This window comes from Crocuta crocuta, unplaced genomic scaffold, assembly GCF_008692635.1.
Source record: "Crocuta crocuta isolate KB4526 unplaced genomic scaffold, BGI_CrCroc_1.0 scaffold791, whole genome shotgun sequence".
Lineage (NCBI taxonomy): Eukaryota > Metazoa > Chordata > Mammalia > Carnivora > Hyaenidae > Crocuta > Crocuta crocuta.
In genome coordinates this window covers 9,756-31,626 of record NW_027532408.1, presented here as the reverse complement: position 1 = coordinate 31,626, position 21,871 = coordinate 9,756, and the positions used below count along the sequence as shown (strand labels likewise).

Sequence of the window (21,871 nt, the reverse complement as noted above, 5' to 3'; positions counted from 1 at the left end):
AGAAAATTCCTCTAATTTTGTTGTGATTACTGAAATTAAATTTATCATATGACATGTTCTTCTAAATAAACACTACAATGCCCTGAAGAACAGCGTTTTTTCTTGTCTTGGCAGTAGACATGCATTAGTCATTCAGATCAGGGCCATGTGATTCAGAAGTGATCTATATTTTGTTGTACTTTTATGTTAACATCCAAACTGCCTAATGATTTTTTTTATTTTCTAATTATTATTTTTCCCTTTACAAAAGTAACACATGCTCACTAAAAAAAACTTAGACATGATGACAAAAAAAAATAGAGAAAATGTATTGCAATGGTCCGCTTAGTTTATTTCTAACTTTAGCTTTGATAAATAATGATGAGATGAATATCTGGAGAGATAAATCTTTGTGTTGCTTCATTGATTAATTTCTTAGATTGCAAGTTGTAGAATTATTACATGAGAATTTTTTATATATTCTTAAATTGCCATCCAGAAAATATGTGCCAATATATAAAAGCAGCAGTATAGAAGAATGGCCACACTTCTAAGCACTTTTTACTTAGACTTTTGCTTGGTGTCTGCCAATTTGAAACATGAGTGCTATATTTCATTGTTTAAACTTTAATTTCTTTGAACACTAATAAAGTGTTCTCTGTTTTCTCTTTCCTCATGCAACACTAATCTGGAGATTTTTTTAAGTTTGTTTATTTATTTATGTATTATTTAAGTATTCTTTATACCCAATATGGGTCTCAAACTCAACAACCCCAAGATCAAGAGTTGGCATGTTCCTTCCACCAGCTGAGCCAGCCAGGCTCCCCTAGTCTGGATATGTTAAATGGGGATCATTTTACCAGTTCATGTGCCCGTTTGCTATTGTGGGACCATCAATCCTTTGAATAGCTCCCAGGGATGTCTCCCATGAGAAGGGGCACAACCTGTTCACTGTCATTGGGTGTCTGCCATTCTCGTCTTTTCCCTGATCTGACTTCCTTCAGAAATATCTGCAGCCACGGTCTCTGCTGCTGAGATACTGACACAGGGCATAAGCCACTAACTTGAGTGTCCCCAAACAGGCTTCCTCATGCTAAGCAGTAGCACTACTAATGACTCCACTGTCAATTCAGGAAAGCTTCTGCCTCCCTAAATTACTGCTGGTGATGCTTATATACTGTCCTCAGATCACCAAACAGGCCTGAAGGTTTTATCGCCTTTATCATGCCTGAGGGTATCTGATCTAAAGGGGAAGGGGCCAGAATTCAAGGCCAACTTCTCAACAACCCACAGTCAAGCGTTGTTTCCTCTCTGATTCTTTTTGTTTAAAACTCAGACCAGGGAGTCATTATTTCTCCTCCTATATCAGAGAAAAAATACAAATGGGCAAGTATTTTCCAAATTCATTATTCCTATTAAGAACTTGTGTGTCTTTAGCAAGGATGAGGGAGTAATTGAGTAAAATAAGGAATTGAAGGGAGCAAAAAAAGCTGACATTTCATAATATCATCTCTTCTTTACAGTAAAGACTTAGATATATTTCTATATGCATGAATTAAAAACTGAAGGCCACATACTGAAATATTGACTGTAGTATTTCTGGAACCATAGGATTTGGGAAGGACAAAGGGAGAGACTTCCATTATTTATACTATACACCTCAGAAAAAGGGGGAGAAAAGGTATGTTGAGATTATAGATCATTTTTACTATTTTTTGGTATTTTATGTATTTGCCAAATTTGACTACATAAAAAAAATTATCAGAAATACAATAACCAGTTAAGGAACAAAATAAAGTCAGTGAAATACAATGTTAATATCCATTATATATGTACCTTTTATAATTTATTCACAAACTAGGAACACATACACATACACAATTTAATGGTGTAGAAATGGACAAAATAAATGAACAGACAATTGACAGTAAATACAAATGGACAACAGATATATAATAAAAGGCTTAAATTGAATAGTAATCAGGGAAATGAAAACTAAAGTGATAGCAAGATACCATATTTTACTCATAAGCCCAGGGGGGAAAAATGAGTAGACCTACAGAACTTATTACTGGTGGAAATGTGAGAACAGGTGCACGCTCATGAATTGCTAGATGTTTGAAGTATTTCAGCCCTTAAGGGGAACAGTCTAGAGATTTATTAAAATTAAAAGTGCATATACCCTTTAACACAGAAATCTCACTGTTAGATACCTATCCCATAGACATAAAAACCAGTTGGTAAGAACATGCTTATAGAAATGATTATTGCAAAATTTGTCAGAAGAACTTAAACCCAGAAACAAAATGAATGCCCATCAATACCTGAATAGCTGAGCAACGCATCACATAACAGAATATTATACAGCCATTGTAAGTAATGAAGTGCTATATCAGATGATTTAGACACATTCTCAAGGGATACTATTGAGTGAGAAAGCTAGAAGCAGATAAATGTACATAAAATCATACTTTTGGAGAAAGAGAAATCCTGATATTCAGAAATGCTATACATGTACATATGTCAGTGTAGTAGTCCAGGACTGCAAGGCAAACTGCAGGTTAATTTATTAGAGTGCTTTACACTAAGTTATTAATTTGTATTATCCTGGAGGAAGGTGAAGGAGCTGATATAATGGGTACAGAGAGAAGAATAATGGGAAAATCTAATCCCAAAGAGAGAAGAAAGAAAAAAGAATACTGGCTTTTTAAAAAAAAAAATTAGTGTTTATTTACTTTTGAGAGAGAGACAGAGCACAAGCAGGGAAGGGGCAGAGAAAGAAGACGCAGAATCCAAAGCAGGCTCCAGGCTCTGAGCTGTTAACACAGAGCCCGACTTGGGGCTCGAATGCTCTAACTCACTCGCTGTGAGATCATGACCTGAGCTGAAGTCTGATGCCCAACCAACTGAGCCACCCAGGCACCCCAAGAATACTGGCGTTTTAAAAAACCTATGTAGTAATCATATTTATGTACTTAAATAAAATTATATAAATGTGGGTAACTGTTTTTAAAGTATGTAAAACTTTTTAATGGATATCTTATTAATAAGGAAATACATTCCTAAAAAGGTGAGATAAATACATTATAACAGTAGTTAGCTATAAAAGCCATATAAAAATATAGACCATAGTCAAGGGGAAATTTATTATAGTTTGCTTAATATTAAGGTCAAGAAGATCAAGTTTCAAAAATAATTTTTGATGATGCCAGCTAATACTCTGTTTATGTTAAAGATCAGTACAAATTATCCAAAAAATATTTGTTAGCTTTGAAAAAGGTTTCCAAAAGGAGGTCAAACCTCTGAAATTAAAAATCATTAATAAGTGAGTTTTCACAGCGTAAATGGAATGGCATTTATAGTACTGATTTAAGAAATGATTTATAAACTGTTCATAATGATAAAACTGAAGTGGTAATTAGGAATTTCAATAGTAAGCTTCAGGATAAGCCAGGTTTGGGGTTAATCCCAAGTTTCCTGGACAATAAAAAACAAGATGGTTGGTTTTTTGTTTTTTTTTAAGATATGGGGGTGCCTGGGTGTCTCAGTCCGTTGGGTTCCAACTCTTGAGTTCAGCTTTCAGACCATGATCCCAGGGTGGTGGGATCAAGCCCTGCATCAGGCTCTTCACTGAACATGGAGGATGCTTAAGATTCTCTTTCTCCCTCTCTCCCCAACTCCCCAGTTTGCTCTCTCTCTCTCTCTCTTTCTCTCAAAAAAAGAAAAAAAAAGACATAGACAACTATGTGTGAGTTGACTGATATTTTCAATGAAGACACCATTTGTCAAATAAGATATGACAGTAATAAACCTGTGGACAAAACTTGAGCCCTAGAATTATTTATCTTTGGAATTATATGTCCCAGTTTAGTGAAAATAATTTTAAAAGAAAATGGTACTGAGAGCATCAGCAGAGCCTTTCTAAGAGTACAGTAGCATGTTCTGAATGAATGGAAAGGCAAGAATATTAAGATACAAAACTAGACTATAATCAAAGGGATGGGGTTTAAAAGAATCTAGAATGTGTTCAGAAATATCTCATCTCAGGGCACCTGCGTGGCTCAATCAGTTGAGCATCTGGCTTTGGCTCAGGTCACGATCTCGTGGTTCGTGAGTTGGAGCCCCACATTGGGCTCTCTACTGTCAGCACAGAGTCTGCTTCAGATCTTCTCTCTCCCTCTCTCCCTGCCCCTCCCCTGCTCAAGTCTCTCTTCCTCTCTCAAAAATAAATAAACGTTTAAAAAAGGAAATATTTCATCTCTCAAAATGAAATTAAAAAGTTCCATTTCTGAAAGTTGTATTCACCTCTCCCATATTAAACAGTCCCTTTGTTTTGCTTGCTGTGCCTCCAGGGCTGTCTTTAGTTAGCAGTAGAGTATACAGTGTGATAGGAGACTGAATAACACCACCACGGCTCTATCATGGGGCTGCTGTCTGCTCCTCTCTGACATGAAATTCTCAAGATTGGAGTCATCAGTGCCACTTCAGAGACTAGATGCCATATTTATGACATGTCGAAATCATTTTCTCATATCTGATAGTTTCCTAAGTTTGCTCACTGTTGCCTTGAAATAAAAGAGAAAATTATTTTAATTTTTTTATTCATTTATTTATTGAGAGAGATCTCAAGTCGGGGAGGGGCAGAGAGAGGGAGAGAATCCCAAACAGGCTGTGTGGCCAGCAAAGAGCTTGACACTGGGCTTGAACCCACAAGCCCACTGTGAGATTTCACCCGCTGTGAGATCATGACCTGAACCAAAACCAAGAGTTAGACACTTTAACCAACTGAGCCACCGTTGTACCCCAGTATTTTAAATGGACATTCTGACTTGTGTGTCAAGAAAAAGGGAATAGAAATATAGCGGCCAATCTTCACAAATATAGGATGCAATGAGCATGCTCAGTTTTATCAGCTGAAACATAAGTTTGCAGGGGCGCCTGGGTGGCTCAGTCGGTTAAGCATCTGACTTTGGCCCAGATCATGATCTCAGTTCATGAGCTCAAGCCCCGCATCAGGCTCTGTGCTGACAGCTTAGAGCCTGGCGCCTGCTTCAGATTCTGTGTTTCCCTCTCTCTCTACTCCTCCCCACTCACTCTGTGTGTGTGTGTCTTTCTAAACAAACAAACATTAAAAAAAGAAACAGGAGCTTTGGTCCTTCAAGTGAACTTTATGAAGAAATTAAGGATGGCAGCAAGTTTGAGGTACATGTCACTTGCCTCCGGACACTGATTCCTTTGTTTTAACTCTAGAAAGTGAAATGAAAAACACTGATGCTAAAATTTGGGACAGAAACAGCATAGAGAGTTTTTGATAGCCAAAACACTCGGGATCTCCCTCATGCCAAGTCAGAGCCCTCCAAGGTTCCAGATCTTTCTTAGCATACAGGTACCAACAGGCTGGTAGGTTCCTCTAACCTTCCTATGACCTGGTGGTGTGAGCAGAGCAGAGGTGCTTCTGTTTGTTGCTAGCCTCCTGTTTATCAGAAAGATCTCTAAATCATTTTCCATAAACTGTAAAACAAAATCCAAGGGGTAACTAATGTAGAAGGGAAAAAAGGTTTCTGGGTCTTTGTTTTGCTTGGTTTTGTTTTATACACAAGGACTTGAAGTTGATTTAAGATGTGGAGTTAAGAGAAGTAGTTTGGAGAAGAGGTTTGAACAGTTCCTATGGATGTGTTTCTGACCATCAATTGTGGGAATGTATTTCTTGAAATACACATTATATCGTTCAGCTAGGAGACCCTGAAAAAACAAGAGAGGCGAGGTTACCCTGGGTATGGGAAGCAGACCTTCCCTCTCACTGGCTGCCATGGTGGGCCGTGAGACTACCTGCATGTGAGCGACAGGACAATCTTGCAGTGATACTTTCCCTTGGAGAGAAAGGGGGTTTTGACTGCACTTTATACCAGTATCCAGGAGTGAACACTGAAAGAGGAAATGTTACCTTCTTAATTAAGAGAATTATTAAGTACTGGATTTGGAAAAACCTGGAGTTTATAGAACAGAATGGAATGAAAGCCTATAAACTCTTCATTGTGTATTTCGCCCCCTGAAATAACAGAACCCTGTGGAAACCATCTCTTGGCAACAGGAAGGTCAAAGGAAAAACAGTAAGCAACTCAGGGGTGAGCTATGATTCCTTTAAAGCAAAAGGGGGCAACCTTTACCAAATATCACTTTTGCCTGCGGCCTTTGCAGCAAATAGTGTTCCTGCCCCCCAGCTCTAGCACCATTTCATTTCGATAGGGACTTTATTGTCTTTTTACCAACTTATTACTTGAAATGGTAATATAGCCTGTGTTTGGTGTTTCAAAGCCTTGATCTATTTTTCTAGAGTTCAGTTTAAAAAAAAATAAGTAAAGTTTAGTTTTTCCTCCAAAAAAAATTCAAAACCAAAAAAAGGAATTCAAAACCAATGCAACTGTCATGAGTACTGAATGTGACGATTTATTTGAAGTACTTAGCAGGATGTATAGTTAAACATCCAATAAAGGCTAGTTGTTAGTATTTGTACTATGCTCAGGGTATTAACTGGTCTCCTGGTTAAGAAATTAACTCCCCCATCAAGCAGAAGTCACTTATTCTCTTTGCATTAAAGGTATGAGAAAATATTTTCCTTTCCTCTTCAAAACCCTAGGGAAATTAACTCCTTTAGCTGGGTTATAGAAGTCTAGAGTCTCAAATACGAAGACTCCTTCTAGTAGAGATTTAAATTGTTAATTACCTCTATTGAAAAGCTTGTTAGTAATGTAAAATCCATTTATGCAAATACAATTCTTTTGCCAGGATGCTAGATGGAAAAATTGTCATATTATCATTATGTATTATAAATAGGCAAATCTATTTTACTAGCTATACAGTTTCCTTGAAGTGATTTTTAAGTATACTGAGGACAACTCTTTTTCCTTTCTAAAGACTCAGAAATATATAGCACTTAGGTTACTCGTATGGTGTATTATTTATGGTTAAATGTATGATAGGATTATCCTTTCATTGTTTGCATGTAAAACAATTTCCAGATACTATTGAATAGTATTCTTTTCTATTACAGTCATTTATTTTAGGCTATGAAATGTATTTTGTAAGGAACAAGATGGTGAAATAGGCTTTGAACACACCAAACTGTATTTTTAAATTCATAATTAAGTTATAATATAAAGTCCCTGGTATTAAGGCACAGAATGATTTAATGAGAAAAATCTGAGATTTCTAGCCTGGATTTGAATTTTAACTGAATTACTTAACTTCTGAGTAGCTTAAAGCAAATTCCTTAATCTTGTTTTGTCTTTGTTTTCTCATTCTTTTTTCCTGGGTCCACGCAAAGTTGAAAACAATAAACAAGGCTTTTAAAAGTAATTCAATTAATCAATTGTAGTGGACTCTGTATAACTTTGAGGGCTGAAGGATTAGCTTCTCAACATCTATTTCTCCTTTCTAACAGCGCCCAGATTTCATTTTGAGGAACTCTAGCCCATTGTATATGGTCTGGTGGGACTCTATTCAGATGCCCACCTTCCCCTAGACAAGGAACATAGCCATGTCCCAAGATGGACCATTCAAATACTCTCTCCCTGAGTGGGTGAAATAGAAATTGGAAGTTTACCATTTGATTTTTCCCCAAGTAGCAGGGTCCCGAACACATTTGTCATATAATAAGCCCCATGGTGTGCTTCCATCTCAAGAGGAGCCCTGGATGAACCTGTGTCCAGCTTAGTTTCTCAGCTTCCCATAAATTACGTGAGCATACCAAAATCTCAATAGAGTCCTTCTTGCTTAGGTTAGCCAGAATCTTCTATTTCCATTGTTCACAACCAAAGAGCCCCCATGGATAGACCAGTCTAATTTTCTTGAATGTTTTCTCAGAGAAGGCACTAAGTAGGGCATTGTGAGGGCTACAGCACTTCATAAAGCACAGTGCCTGTTTCTAACTCACTGGGGAAACAGAAAGATCCATAAAAAGAAAGTACTGTATAAGACAATAGATGATAAACACCAGATGAGTGGTAAAAAAACAGTCCTTGAGAAGCGGTGCTTTATTGTGGTAAAAAATATGCCTTCTGGGGCCAGATGTTGTACATCTGAGCCCCAAATCTGTCACTTTCTATCTGAGATGGGCACATTCCTCAAAGACTCTGCCCCTTCTCTCCTGTTGCAGCTAATAAGAAAGCAGATTCTAAAACATTTTGTAACCTGTAAGGCACTGCACAAATATTATTTTCTAATGACCACTGTGAGCTAGGCATGGTCAGTAGTTTCATGAGGTGAGCCATCCTATATGAAAGCAAACATTCACTGCATGCCTAATACATACCAAGTACTGTACTAGATACAAAATTTGAATCTCATGGTAGTCCTACTTGGTAAGTATAATTATTCCCCTTTAAATTTTTTGAAAGCTAAGACCAAGGGATGTTTGGTGATTTGCCAAAGGTCATATAGCTAGTAATTGACAAATCCTGGATTTGAACTGTTTCTATCTGACTCCTAGTTCTCTGCCATTCCCACAAGATGCTACTTCCCTTATATAGTACTTTTAGGAAGAGTAGGATTCCAGGCAAGAAGAACTCTGTGAAGAAAATGATACATCTGTGCCTATCTGCTCTCATCTCCTACACATGTCAGTAGCGTCATCCTGATCACCTCTTCAAACTCTTCTCTCTCAGAGACAGGCAGAGAAGTGCATCATGTTAGACACAGGCCTTCTGACAAGAGCATCTGAAACAAGATGGAATCTAGATCTCCATCAGGAATAACAGTGGGACACAAAGTGGGTGGGCCTCCTGAGAGAGCGCTGTCCTTTACCCTAGCATGTAGATGAGAAGTGGGCTTAGCCATGCCACAATAGTTGCATGCTGTCAAGACTATGCTCCTTTATTTTCTCTTCCCTCTAATAGAAAGACAGTAAAAGCTCTAAGATCAAGCACATTGTGGAAATATAAGATTCCTATTGGCAAAAGTCACCTGATTAGCTAAAAGTGAGATCTTTCAGCTCAGATCCAGGGACACCACAGGAAACAGTGGCAGCATCCAAGTAAAAGGATCTGAGGGAGAGTCCAGATGTCTTTGGATCCTGGCTGCCATATTTCCATGGGTTATCTTATGAAATTCAGGATCTGGCTTTTCCTAGAAAACTTAATGGAATGATATCCATATCTTGTCATGGCTAATCAGTATAAATCTCTTCCAGATGACTAGTTCATATCTAATAGAATCTTCTCCAGTTTACGTTGATTCCAGTTACAGGTAGCACCATTAGAACACCTTGAATGGCCAACAATATAGAGACTGGGATACAAATCATCTTAACTGGCTTATCCTGCTTATTATTTACAGGTTTCTAAAATCAATTATTTGCCCTAGCATGGGAAAGAAAAAAAAAAGTCTCTTGACTTTCTGTCTGTCTTTGTGGTGGCCCAGATTGAGTTGGGGAATACATATGACAAGAGAAAAGAAAAAAGAAAAGAAAAGAAAAGAAGAAAAAAGAAGAGAAGAAGAAAAATATTTAATGGCACAAACTTTTCAATTAATGTGTTATGCTTATCATACAGCTGAAAATGGCAATCAGTCATTACTTAAATTCCATGAACAGGGTTGAATGGTTTAATGGATCCAATACATCAAGGTTGTATTACTATAGAATTTAACATAAATGTTGTTCACTCATGAAAATACTCAGCAGCTCTGCAAAGCATAAATAACCAGCAGATTTATACCATGAGAAGTACTAGACCTCTAGGGAATGATCTAAGATTCCTTAAATCAATTGTCTTTTATTTGTTGAAATGAGACAACATCCATACATCTCAGTCCTTCTCTTCAGGTCCCTTGTTGTTACTATAAAAAGCAACAGTAGCTTAATGTTTAAATAATATATCAATCCTTATATGTATTACTTACATAGGAAAGATGATGAAATCTAATATTAGTCTTTTGATATAATTTATTTTAAATTTATAAATTTTATTTTGAAAGAGAGAAAGAACATGCATGCACATGTAAGCACATGAGAGGCTGAGGAAGAAGGAGGGTGGGGGGAGAGAGAGAGAAAGGAGAATCTTATGCATGCTCCATGCTCAATACAGAGCCTAACGCTGGGCTTAGTCTCACAATTGTGAGATCATGACCTGAGCTGAAATCAAGAGTGGGACACTTAACTGACTGAGCCACCCAGTGGCCCCTTAATTTAATTTATTTTAATCATATGGTCAGTAATATTTTTATAATTTATCTTCATGGACATGAAAGATGGATATATTTAAGAGTTTACAGCTTCACCTACAAAATATCACAGCCAAAGAGTTACAAAACAAATAGGCAATATAAATACAATTTGTGTACTTGCTTGTGTCCTGACCTAGACGTCTTCATGACCTTAGGACCATCAAGTTATACACTCGTTAGTCGTGCTCCCAATAGTCACCACATACTTTTTAAAGCATTACTGATCTATGAAAACAACTTTTTTAATCCATGAAAACAATATAAAGAAAAAGATTTTCATTTACATTTACTATCCCAGCCTTGACTTACCCACATGTGGTTTTATTATTATTAGCCTTATAATCTTGACCTTTCCATCTATATTTTTATCCGCCACATTCGTTATCAAAAAATCGCTACTTAACAAATTACCCCTGGGGCACCTGAGTGGCTCAGTCGGTTGAGTGTCTGACTTTGGCTCAGGTCATGGGTTCGAGCCCCATGTCAGGCTCTGTGCTGAATGCTTGCTCAGAGCCTGGAGACTGTTTCAGATTCTGTCTCCTTCTCTCTCTGCTCCTCCCCCACTCACACTCTGTCTTACTCTGTCTGTCAAAAATAAATGTAAAAAAATTTTTTTTTAAATTACCCCCCAAAATGTAGATGCATATATTAATAAATATTTAGTAACTTACAGTTTCTGTGAGTCAGAAATCTTGGTGCAGCTTAGCCAGGTCCTAAAACTGTCTTTCACAAGGCTGAGGTAAGGTGCTGGCTATCATCTGAAGCCTCAACTAGGGAAGGATCTACTTCTCAGCTCACTCACCCAGCTAATGACAGGATTCAGTCCCTCTTGGGTTATTGCATGGAGGCCTCCCTCAGTTCCATGCGTCTCCCCTCCAATAGGACCTCCTCTCCACAGGGTAGCTCACAACATAACATCTGTCTTCCATGAGAGCAAGTGGATGAAAGAACAAGAGAGAAAGATGGAAGTCAGTCTTTGTGAGACCTAATCTCAGAGCTGATAGCTTATCATTTTTTCTGTATTCTGTTCCAAACACTAAAAGTCACTAGGTTTAGTCCACACTCAATGGAAGAGGATTACACAAGGGCATGAGTACAAGGAGACAGGATCATTAGGGGCCCTGTTAGATGCTGCCTCCACATCCACCAACAGAAATGTGTCAGGCTCATGAAATACAGTTCATGCTCCAATCACACTCAAGGTCACATATAAAATGTTTAAATATTGGAGCATGTGAGTGGCTTAGTTGGTTGGGCATCCGACTTTGGCTTAGGTTATGATTTCATAGTTCATTAGTTCGAGACCCACATCAGGGTCTGGGCCATCAGGCTCTGTGCTGACAGCCCAGAGCCTGGAGCCTACTTCAGATTCTGTGTCTCCCTCTCTCTCTGCCCCTCCCCTGCTCACACTCTGTCTCTTTCTCTCTCAAAAATAAATTAACATTAAAATGTTTAAATATTAAAATAAGAAACTTCATTTTTAAAAAATGTTCAAATACACTAAAGAACAAAGTGAAAATTTCCCTCTAATTTGGATTCACCAATATTTCAAGTGTATGTCTGATTATTTATTAGATACTCCAATACCATCTTAATATATTTTAATCAAATACAATACATTAATAAAAAAGAATCAGCATAGAGCATAAGCATCTTCTTAAAGTAAAATGTTAATAAAAGGATTTCATAGATATGATGATAGCAATAATTCAGTTTAAGTATGGCTTAGGAAGCCTTAGGTTTTTTCACTATTTTTGGACTATTTTTCAATTCTTCCCTCTAGTCAATTTTAATTCTTCAATTTTAATGAAAATAAATAAGCTTGTTTAATTAGAAAAAGCAAAATACTTTGATGATTAAAATGTTTATTTACATTAATTAAAAACACTTGCCTGCTACTCAAAGATGTGGGAAAGTTGCATGGAAAACACAAAATGAGGAGGAACTCAGAGTAATTTAGGACTCAGCCCTTTTAATGTAGCCTTTCTTCTAGATAATTCTAAAACTGACTATAGATGTTACATATATCTTCTGAAATACTTTAATAATGTCATCTGTGAGCCACACTATTTCTAAGGGAAAATAAATATGTATATGATTGAGCATCACATAGTAAAATTAGGTACACATGTATACACACATCCCTTCACACTTGGCCAATTTCTTCATGTATGCAATTCATGAAGCTCTAATCATTCACTTCCTACTTTGATAAATGAAGAAAGTATGAGCAATACTGACCCTTATCTGTGAATTACTCAGGGTTCACCAAAGTGTGACAAATAAACCACAAACCTAATAACCTAACACAACAACTTATTTATTCCTCCCACTGGATGATTTCTGTCACCTCATTCGAACCTCATTCAAACAAGGACAGCTGAATCATAACACTTGATATTGTCACTGTTGGTTACCTTGGGTGGAAACTTCTGGCATGATTCTTCTGAAATGGCTGAAGAAACAGAGAGCTCGGACTTTCATCTAACCTAGGGAACAGGTTGCAGAGCTGTCTTGTGCCAGCCTGATAATACCTGTTAGAGTGGCAGTATGGGATTTCCTTGTAACATATCACCTGGTAGAGGGGATGGGCTAGAGAGGAGACCTATAATCTTCATCTAAATGGTAAAGTCACTTTCACTATAGTTTACTCAAGGGTTTAAAAGAAAACGAAATTTATAGGCTGACTGTGTTTTGAAAGAGGGTAAATTAATATCCTTTTATTTCCATCACATCCTAAAAGATGGAAATCAGAAATTCATGTCATTTAAAAATCAGAATAACAACTATCTTAGAGAAATTATTCCAAAAAAACCTAACTTTATAGATTTTCTCTTTTTTTAAATTTTTTAATGTTTGTTTATAATTGAGAGAGAGACAAAACAAGGGGGTAAGGGGCAGAGAGAGATGGAGACAGAATCCAAAGCACACTCCAGGCTCTGAGCTGTCAGCACAAAGTTCAACGCATCCAACAGTGGGGCTCGAACCCATGAGCCATGGAGTTTTGAGATCGTGACCTGAGCCAAAGTTGGACATTTAACCAACTGAGCCACCCAGAACCCTTGTAGCTTTTCTTTTAACAGATCATATCCTAACATGTTGGTTATTGGAATATTCTTCACAATTCATAAAAGGTCATTTTTCTGCCAATTTTATTTCTGGTGAAGGATTAATAACAAATTCTTTGTAGGCCCCGTGGAGTCATGAGTAAATCTTACAAATCTAAACACAGACACACACAAAAAGTTATCACTTTCTGTTTAACGGATACTTGTCCTTACAAAGGCTCTGATAAACATATTCACCTTTTGTGCCTAAAATGTATCTGATCTGGGATCACCAGGGTGGCTCAGTTGATTAAGTGTCCAACTTCGGCTCAGGTCATGATCTCACAATACGTGGGATAGAGTCCTGTGTTGGGCACTGTGCTGACAGCTCAGAGCCTGGAGCCTGTTTCAGATTCGGTGTCTCCCCCCTCTCTGCCCCATCCCCCCATCACACTCTATCTCTCTCTGTCTTAAAAATAAACATTTAAACAATTTTTTAAAATTAGTTAAAAATATAAAAAATGTATCTGATCCTTATACTTTAAGCAGATGAAGTAGACAGAGTAAACGACTTCATTTTCTGTAAAGACAAGAGTCAATATTTCAGAACTACTTTTTTGCTCTTGCAATTTTATTGTATCCCTATGGAAAAGTTCATTCAAAAGTTATGTTGCTACATCTTTCAGCCCACTTCTTCCTTGTGGTTTCTGAAAAATATGACACACATACCACGGAGCAGCAGAGAGGGTGAAATTCCTTTCTTTCTTTACACATATAGAGTCAATCTTCAGTCTGTCAGCAGCCTAGAACCACAGAGCCACAGCTAATCAAAAGCAAACATGTATATAAACAGATACCTATAGGATGTTTGTTATGCAGCATCACCACTGCAAATGCAGAAACCAGTACCAAAAATGGGGTGTTGATGGAACAAAAACCTAAACTATAAGGATGGAGGAGGGGGTAAAGATACAGTTATAGGAAACAGAAAAATGACAAACCACACCATTTAATGACAAAACATTTCACAAAATTATCATGCATATTAACTTTCTAACCTGAGATTAGCTTTCATGACAATGTTGTTGTTGCCATTTTTATACCAGTGAGTCAGCCCTTCATGACACCATTTTGTGGCAACCTGATTTCCTGTCTTTTATTTTCATTTTACTAGTATATGCAGAATGGCGATAGTGCAGTGTGTTAGTTAGGAATCTATCTATCATTGAGACTGAAAGTGGATGTATAATAAATGCCCATCCCATGAAGGCATTTTTAATGTTCACCAAAAGATCTATTTCTGTGTAATATTCTAGAAGCAATACTGTCTAGTGGGTGTTTCCATCCATTTGAAGATGGTGAATATATAATTGCCTTTTATTTTTGTTTTTAATATTAGAGAGAGAGAAAGCAGAGGAGAGGGACAGAAGGAAAGAGAAATAATCTTGAGCAATCTCAAAGAAAAGAGAAAGAATCTTGAGCAATCTCAAAGCTCAGCACAGAGCCCAACATGGGGCTGGATCCCATGACTCTGGGATCATGACCTTAACTTAAATCAAGAGTCAGATGCTAAACTGACTGAGCTACACAGGTGCCCCTGTGTATTAATTCATTTAATCCTACACTGAAGTAGAAGGAATTATTTTTTTATAAATTTTTTAATATTTATTTTTGAGAGATAGAGACAGAAACAGGGTATGAGCAGGGGAGGGGCAGAGAGAGAGGGAGACACAGAATCTGAAGCAGACTCCAGGCTCCGAGCTGTCAGCACAGAGCCCAGTGCGGGGCTCAAGCTCACAAACTATGAGATCATGGCCCGAGATGAAGTTGGACGTTCAACCAACCGAGGCACACAGACACCCCTGAAGTAGAAGGTATTATTATTTCCATTTCATAGCTGTAAAACCGAGGTAGAGAAACATTAAGTTCACAGAAACAACAATGGTTGGATCTGGATGTGAACCCAGCCAGGTTGGCTTCTGAGCCTGCATCTTACTCACTCATTCCCCACCCTACTGCCTCTGAGGATGAATGAGGCCCAGCTCCCATCCTCAAGGAGCTTGCAGTTCAACAACAATGTAGTATGATGTGTGCCATATTAGCTATACAAGGAGCAGGATTAGAAAGGAGAAATTAGATTTCTAAGATTGTAGGGAAGACTCCACAAAGAAAGTAACACCAACATGATAATCACAAATAAAATTCGTATTTGAAATTCNTTATTTTTGTGTATGGTGTGAGAAAATGATCTAGTTTCATTCTTCTGCATGTTGCTGTCCAGTTCTCCCAGCACCATCTGTTAAAGAGGCTGTCTTTTTTCCATTGGGTACTCTTTCCTGCTTTGTCAAAGATTAGTTGGGTTCAATTGGACTTTTGGGTCCAATTCTGAGTTCTCTATTCTATTCCATTAGTCTATGTGTCTGTTTTTGTGTCAATATCATACTGTCTTGATGATGACAGTTTTGTAGTAGAGGCTAAAGTCTGGGTATCAACCTCCCGTTTTGGTTTTCTTCTTCAATATTACTTTGGCTATTCGTGGTCTTTTGTGATTCCATACAAATTTTAGAATAGTTTGTTCTAGTTTTGAGAAGTATGCTGGTGCAATTTTGATTGCATTAAATGTGTAGATTGTTTTGGGTAGTAATGACATTTTAACTATATTTATTCTTCCAATCCATGAGCATGGAATGTTTTTCCATTTCTTTGTGTCTTCTTCAATTTCCTTCATAAGTTTTCTGCCAAGCAATAATTTATAACAGCAAACTATTACTTGATCCCAGGGCACAAAATTCACCTAGTTAAGTAATTATGTTTTCAAAAATACAGCAGAGATTAAAAGAATAAACTAAGTCTTTTGAAAATGCATTAACTCTCTACCATTCCCACAAACAAAACAGGAATGATGTGAAAATAATAGACTACAACACAGAGGTTTATGTAACTGCACAAAGTATTAAATGAAATCTGATGCAAAATTGAAATGGGACTGGGTTTTTGTTACCTTGATGTAATTTTCCATTCTGTGTTATATACATTCTAACTCTGACTTGGTGACTGTAGATGCAAACGATGTTTAACAAAGTATCTCTGATAGTTATAGAAGTAGAAACCTTGGCTTCTAGGCTAAGGTATTCACTTTAGACTGAATCTTATGCTACAATAAGGAAATCCAGACATTTTCCTTTAAAAGGAGCAAGGAATGAGCTCCATTTTTTCATAACTGGAAGTGACAAGTGAAATAAAGTTAATTTAATAAGAAACAAATATGATGAGAGAAGAATATAAATAGGACTCATTAGGGAAAGCATTACCATGCAATTAATTTTAATGGGCTTATTCACACTCCAAGGAGCTTAAGGCACTAGTTTTTTTCCTATGAAAAGTTCTGAGAACAGTAAATCAGATTAAAAATTTAATTTTGGGAGCATCTGGCTGGCTCCATCAGTGGAGCATGTGACTCTGGATCTCAGGGTTGCGAGTTCAAGCCCCACGTTGGATGTGAAGATTACTTTAAAAAACAAAATCCTTTAAAAAATAAAAGAAGAGAGGGGCGCCTGTGTGGCTTAGTCGGTTGAGCGTCCGACTTTCACTTAGGTCATGATCTCGCGGTTCGTGGGTTCGGGCCCCGCATCGGGCTCTGTGCTGACTGCCAGCTCAGAGCCTGGAGCCTGTTTCAGTCTGTGTCTCCCTCTCTCTCTGACCCTCTCCTGCTCACGCTGTCTCTCTCTCTCTCTCTCCTAGAAATAAATAAAACATTAAAAAATTAAATAAATAAAAGAAGAGAAAATTTAATTTTTGTTTTTTCTCTTAAACNTCCATGGTATAAATATACTACATCTTCTTGATCCATTCATCAGTTGATGGACACTTAGGCTCTTTCCCTGATTTGGCTATTGTGGAGAGTGCTGCTATGAACATTGAGGTACATGTGTCCCTATGCCTCAGCACTCCTGTATCCCTTGGGTAAATTCCTAGCAGTGCTCTTGCTGGGTCATGGGGAGTTCTATTGTTAATTTTTTGAGGAATCTCCACACTGTGTTACAGAGGGGCTGCACCAGTTTACATTCCCACCAACAGTGTAGGAGGGTGCCCATTTCTCCACGTCCTCACCAGCATCTATAGTCTCCTGATTTGTTCATTTTAGCCACTGTGATGGGTGTAAGGTGATATCTCAGTGTGGTTTTGATTCGTACATTGAGAAAAACCAAATATCCATGTTAATCAATTAGACTGAATTGTATTGGGCTCGGTGATCAGGCAATAAATTGCTTTGTTTACAGCACTAATTCATTTGTGAGAAGATGTCATTAAGTGTAAAGTAATTGATGAAAGCAAAAGCAAAAAAAGGAGCCCCAAAAAACTGGCAAAGACCCAACAGAATCAGAGCAGAAAACGTTCTTCCCCAAAAGACACTACTGTGGTTCTCTCTCCTGAGGATTACCCATTACTCCGGATCCACCCAGCCAATCCTACTCCTTCACATCCCAGCTCCAGGGCCATGATTCTAGTAATTATTCCCTGATATCTTCCTTCCTTTTTGTGCTCCTTCAGCTACAGATAGGATTGTTACCTTGCACTCTCATTAATTGTTTGTATTTATTAGCCCCACCTAAAGCACAATGTGATATGCCTTTAGGACATTATCGTGCAATGTAGAGCTAGATGGAACCTTAAATATTTGTTGGTCTGATACTGTGTTAACAAGGTTCAGCAGACCCCAGACTAGAAATAAGAATTGGTGTAGGGTTATTGGACTCATGGCAGTGACTGGAAAGAGGGTTGTTCTATAGAGCGAATTAAAAAGAATTCAAACTTTCTTTTTATTATTTTATTTATTTATTTTAAGAAATCTCTATATCAAAAGTATAGAGAGACCAGAAATAAACCCATGATTATATGGTCAATTAATCTTTGACAAACGAAGCAAGAATATGCAATAGGAAAAAGATAGTCTCTTCAACAAATGGTCTTGGGAACTGGACAGCTACATGCAAAAGAAAGAAACTGAATCACTTTCTTTCACCATACACAAAAATAAACTCAAAATGGATTAAAGACCTAAATGTGAGTCCTGAAACTATAAAAATCCTAGAAGAGAGCACAAGCAGTAATTTCTATGACATGAGCCATAGCAACATTTTTCTAGATTATGTTTCCTGAGGCAAGGGAAACAGCAGCGAAAATAAACTACTGGGATCACATTAAAATAAAAGGCTTCTGCACAGCAAAGGCAACAGTCAACAAAACTAAAAAAACAACCTATTGAATGGGAGAAGACATTTGCAAATGACACATCCAGTAAAGGGTTAGTTCCCAAAATGTAAAAGGAACTTATACAACTCAACAGCCTCCAAAAAAACACAATTTAGGAAATGGGCAGAAGACATGAACAGACATTTCTCCAAAGGAGACACCCGGAAGGCCAACAGATGAGACACCCAGAAGGACACATAATAAGATACCCAGCATCACTCATCATCAGGGAAATCAAAACCACAATGAGATATCACCTCACATGTACCAGAGTGGCTAAAATGAAAAATACAAGAAACAGGAAGTGTTGGTGAGGAAGTGGAGGAAAAAGGAGCCCTCTTGCACTGTTGGTGAGAATGCGAACTGGTGCATTCACTGTATGCAGACTCCTCAAATGTTAAAAATAGAAGTACCATATGATCCAGTAATCACACTACTGGGTATTGACCCAAAGAATACAAAAGCATTAATTCAGAAAGATACATGAACCTATGTTTATTGCAATGTTACTTAATATTTTTTTTTAGAGAGACAGCACAAGCAAGGGAGAGGGGCAGAAGGGGAGTGAGAGAGAATCTTCTGCAGGCTCCATCCTCAGTACAAAACCCAACAAAGGACTCGATCCCATGGCCCCAGGACCATGAACTGAGCCAATGAGTCAAGGGGTCAAATGACTGAACCACTCAGGTGCCCCTATTTTAGCATTATCTACAATAACCAAACTATGGAAACAGCCCAAGTGTGCATCGATTGATGAATGAATAAAGAAAAGTGGTATATACACAAAAAGGAATATTACTTAGCCATAAAAAAGAATGAAATCTTGCTATTTGCAATAACAAGGATGGATCTAGAGGGTATTAATACTTAAAGTATATAATACAGTATTGTCAGCTATAAATTTCTAAGGCAGCTTGCTCATTCTGACATTTGAAGAGTCACTTGACAACAGAAGAAGGGCCACAAGTTCTGAAGCCAAAGAAATGAAGGGAATTATCTTAGAAAAAAATGTGATGAACAGAAATAAATCAGTCCCATAAATCTTCCCTAGGATAGCCTTAATTTCCTATTCATGCCATGCCAATATCTAATGCCAACAATGCTACCAGGAAAAAGGCCAATCAGAACCTTACTCTAAATGGATAAGGTTAATAACACCTAAACCCACTTGATTGATCATAACAGTACAAAAAGAGAAACTATCCATCATATTATGCCTCCTGACTCGTTGTAATCAGAGGTACCACCTATAAAGTATTCTTGCCAAAAGTCAAATCTAAATCAGATCTCTATTTTTGCATGCTTGAAATGTTCTATAATGAAACATTTGTAAGGAATATTGGTGAGTTGATTAAAACTTCAAGAGGATTTGAAGTGAGCCTGGGCAGCTCAGGCCGTTGAGCCTCCAACCCTTGATTTCAGCTCTGGTCATGATCTCACAATTGTGATCTCATGGTGATGATCTCACAGTCCTGAGATAGAGCCCCACATTGGGCTCTGTGCTGGACATGAGCCTGCTTATGAGTCTCTCACTCCCTCTCCCTCTGCCCCTCTCTCGCTCATGTGTGTGCTCTTATGAGCACTCTCGCTCAAAAAAATTTTTTTAATAAAAAAAATAAAAGGACTTGAAGCAAAGCCACCAACAGCAATGCATAACTTCCACAGAACTGTCTGCGCAGGAAACAGCACTGCCACCCTGACCCCAGACTGCTGCCTTCACATCACGCCAGCTTCTGCCCCAGAAGCTCATTTGTATCTCGTCCACTACCTCTGCCATTTCTGGCAGGCTTGCTACTGCTCTCGCCAGATGAAAGGGAGCTTCTGACCTTTTCTATGGTACTAGTTTCTGAGACAAAGCCTGGTGTGGTGCGGTGGAGTCTGAGTCACATAACAGCCTGCACTGTAAGAGATAATGAAAAAGCAAATATTTAACACTTATGTGAGCTCTAAGCCTTTGCCCTTCACTGAGACCCATAAGGAAGAGAATTTCCCAGAGAGAAAAGGGTCCAAGTAACTAGCTGGCCACAATGAAAGACAAGTGTCTGCTACTTACTTTTCTTTTAATTACAACTTCTCAGATTATGTACAAACTCCTCAGTCTTATTCAAGCTCCTCCAAAATATGAATCAATCAAGTTTTCAAGACTTGAGTCTACTCTTCCTCCACCCATACTCTGTAGTTCAACCAAGCTGGATGATCATGGTTGGTTTTAAAAACCCTTTTTTTCTCTCTCTCCTCCTGCTTACACTGGATCATTTTCTGTAACATTATACTCCTGGAAATCTGGCTCATTCTTGAAAGTCTATCTTATTTATTACTTTCTCCATAAAAACGTCATGATCCCTGCTCTAAAATATGAAGTGTTTTCCTATTGCAATCCCATTTTACTTTATTTGGACTTTCTTCTAATGACCATTGCATTCTATCTGGTATTATATTACATACTTGCTCAAAGCTCTCTATCACACTCTAAGCGTCTTTAAAAAGTATTGCATTTTATGATCTTTGTCTCTCTTGTGGTGTTGAGAACAGAATCTTGAACATAATTACAGTTTTATTAAATGGAATTAAACCATGTGTATGCATAATAAAATATTATTTTTCATTATTTCAAGTATAAGGTCTTGGTAGAATGGATCAAGAATGGCCTGTTGAAGGAAGGAAGGGAGGAAGGGAGGAAGGAAGGAAGGGAGGGAGGGAGGGAGAGAGAGAGAAAGGAAGGAAGGAAGAAAGAAAGACAGAAAGAAAGGAGGGAAGAAGGGAGGGAGGGAAGGAAGGAAGAAAGGAAGGGAGGAAGGAAAGAAAGGAAGAAAAGAAGGAAGGAAGGGAGGAAGGAAGGAAGGGAGGAAGGAAGGAAGGAAGTAAGGAAGGGAGGAAGGAAGAAACGAAGGAAGGAAGGGAGGAAGGAAGGAAGAAAGGAAGGGAGGAAGGAAAGAAAGGAAGGAAGGAAGAAAGGAAGGAAGGGAGGAAGGAAGAAGGAAGGGAGGAAGGAAAGAAAGGAAGGAAGAAAGGGAGGAAGGAAGAAAGGAAGGAAGGAAGGGAGAAAGGAAGAAAGGAAGGGAGGAAGGAAAGAAAGGAAGGAAGGAAGGGAGGAAGGAAGAAAGGAAGGAAGGAAGGAAGAAAGGAAGGGAGGAAGGAAAGAAAGGAAGGAAGGAAGAAAGGAAGGAAGGAAGGGAGGAAGGAAGAAAGGAAGGAAGGAAGGAAGGGAGGAAGGAAGGAAGACCAGTATACATTAAATTTGTACAGCTTTTTGTATGTCAATTATAGCTCAACAAAGTGATTTAAAAACAGGAGAATGTCGGGGTGCCTGAATGGTCCAGTCAGTTAAGCAAATGACTCTTGATTTGGCTCAGGTCATAATCTCAAGGTTC

At 38.0% G+C, this 21,871-nt stretch overlaps 1 non-coding gene across 1 annotated transcript; it reads left to right on the top strand.

Moving 5' to 3' along the window:
- The first annotated feature begins 9,328 nt into the window (after window positions 1-9,328).
- On the top strand, window positions 9,329-9,417 carry LOC144243688 (small nucleolar RNA SNORA31). The gene has a single exon (XR_013338737.1). It is a non-coding gene; the product is annotated as a small nucleolar RNA SNORA31 (small nucleolar RNA).
- The last annotated feature ends 12,454 nt before the right edge of the window (window positions 9,418-21,871 follow it).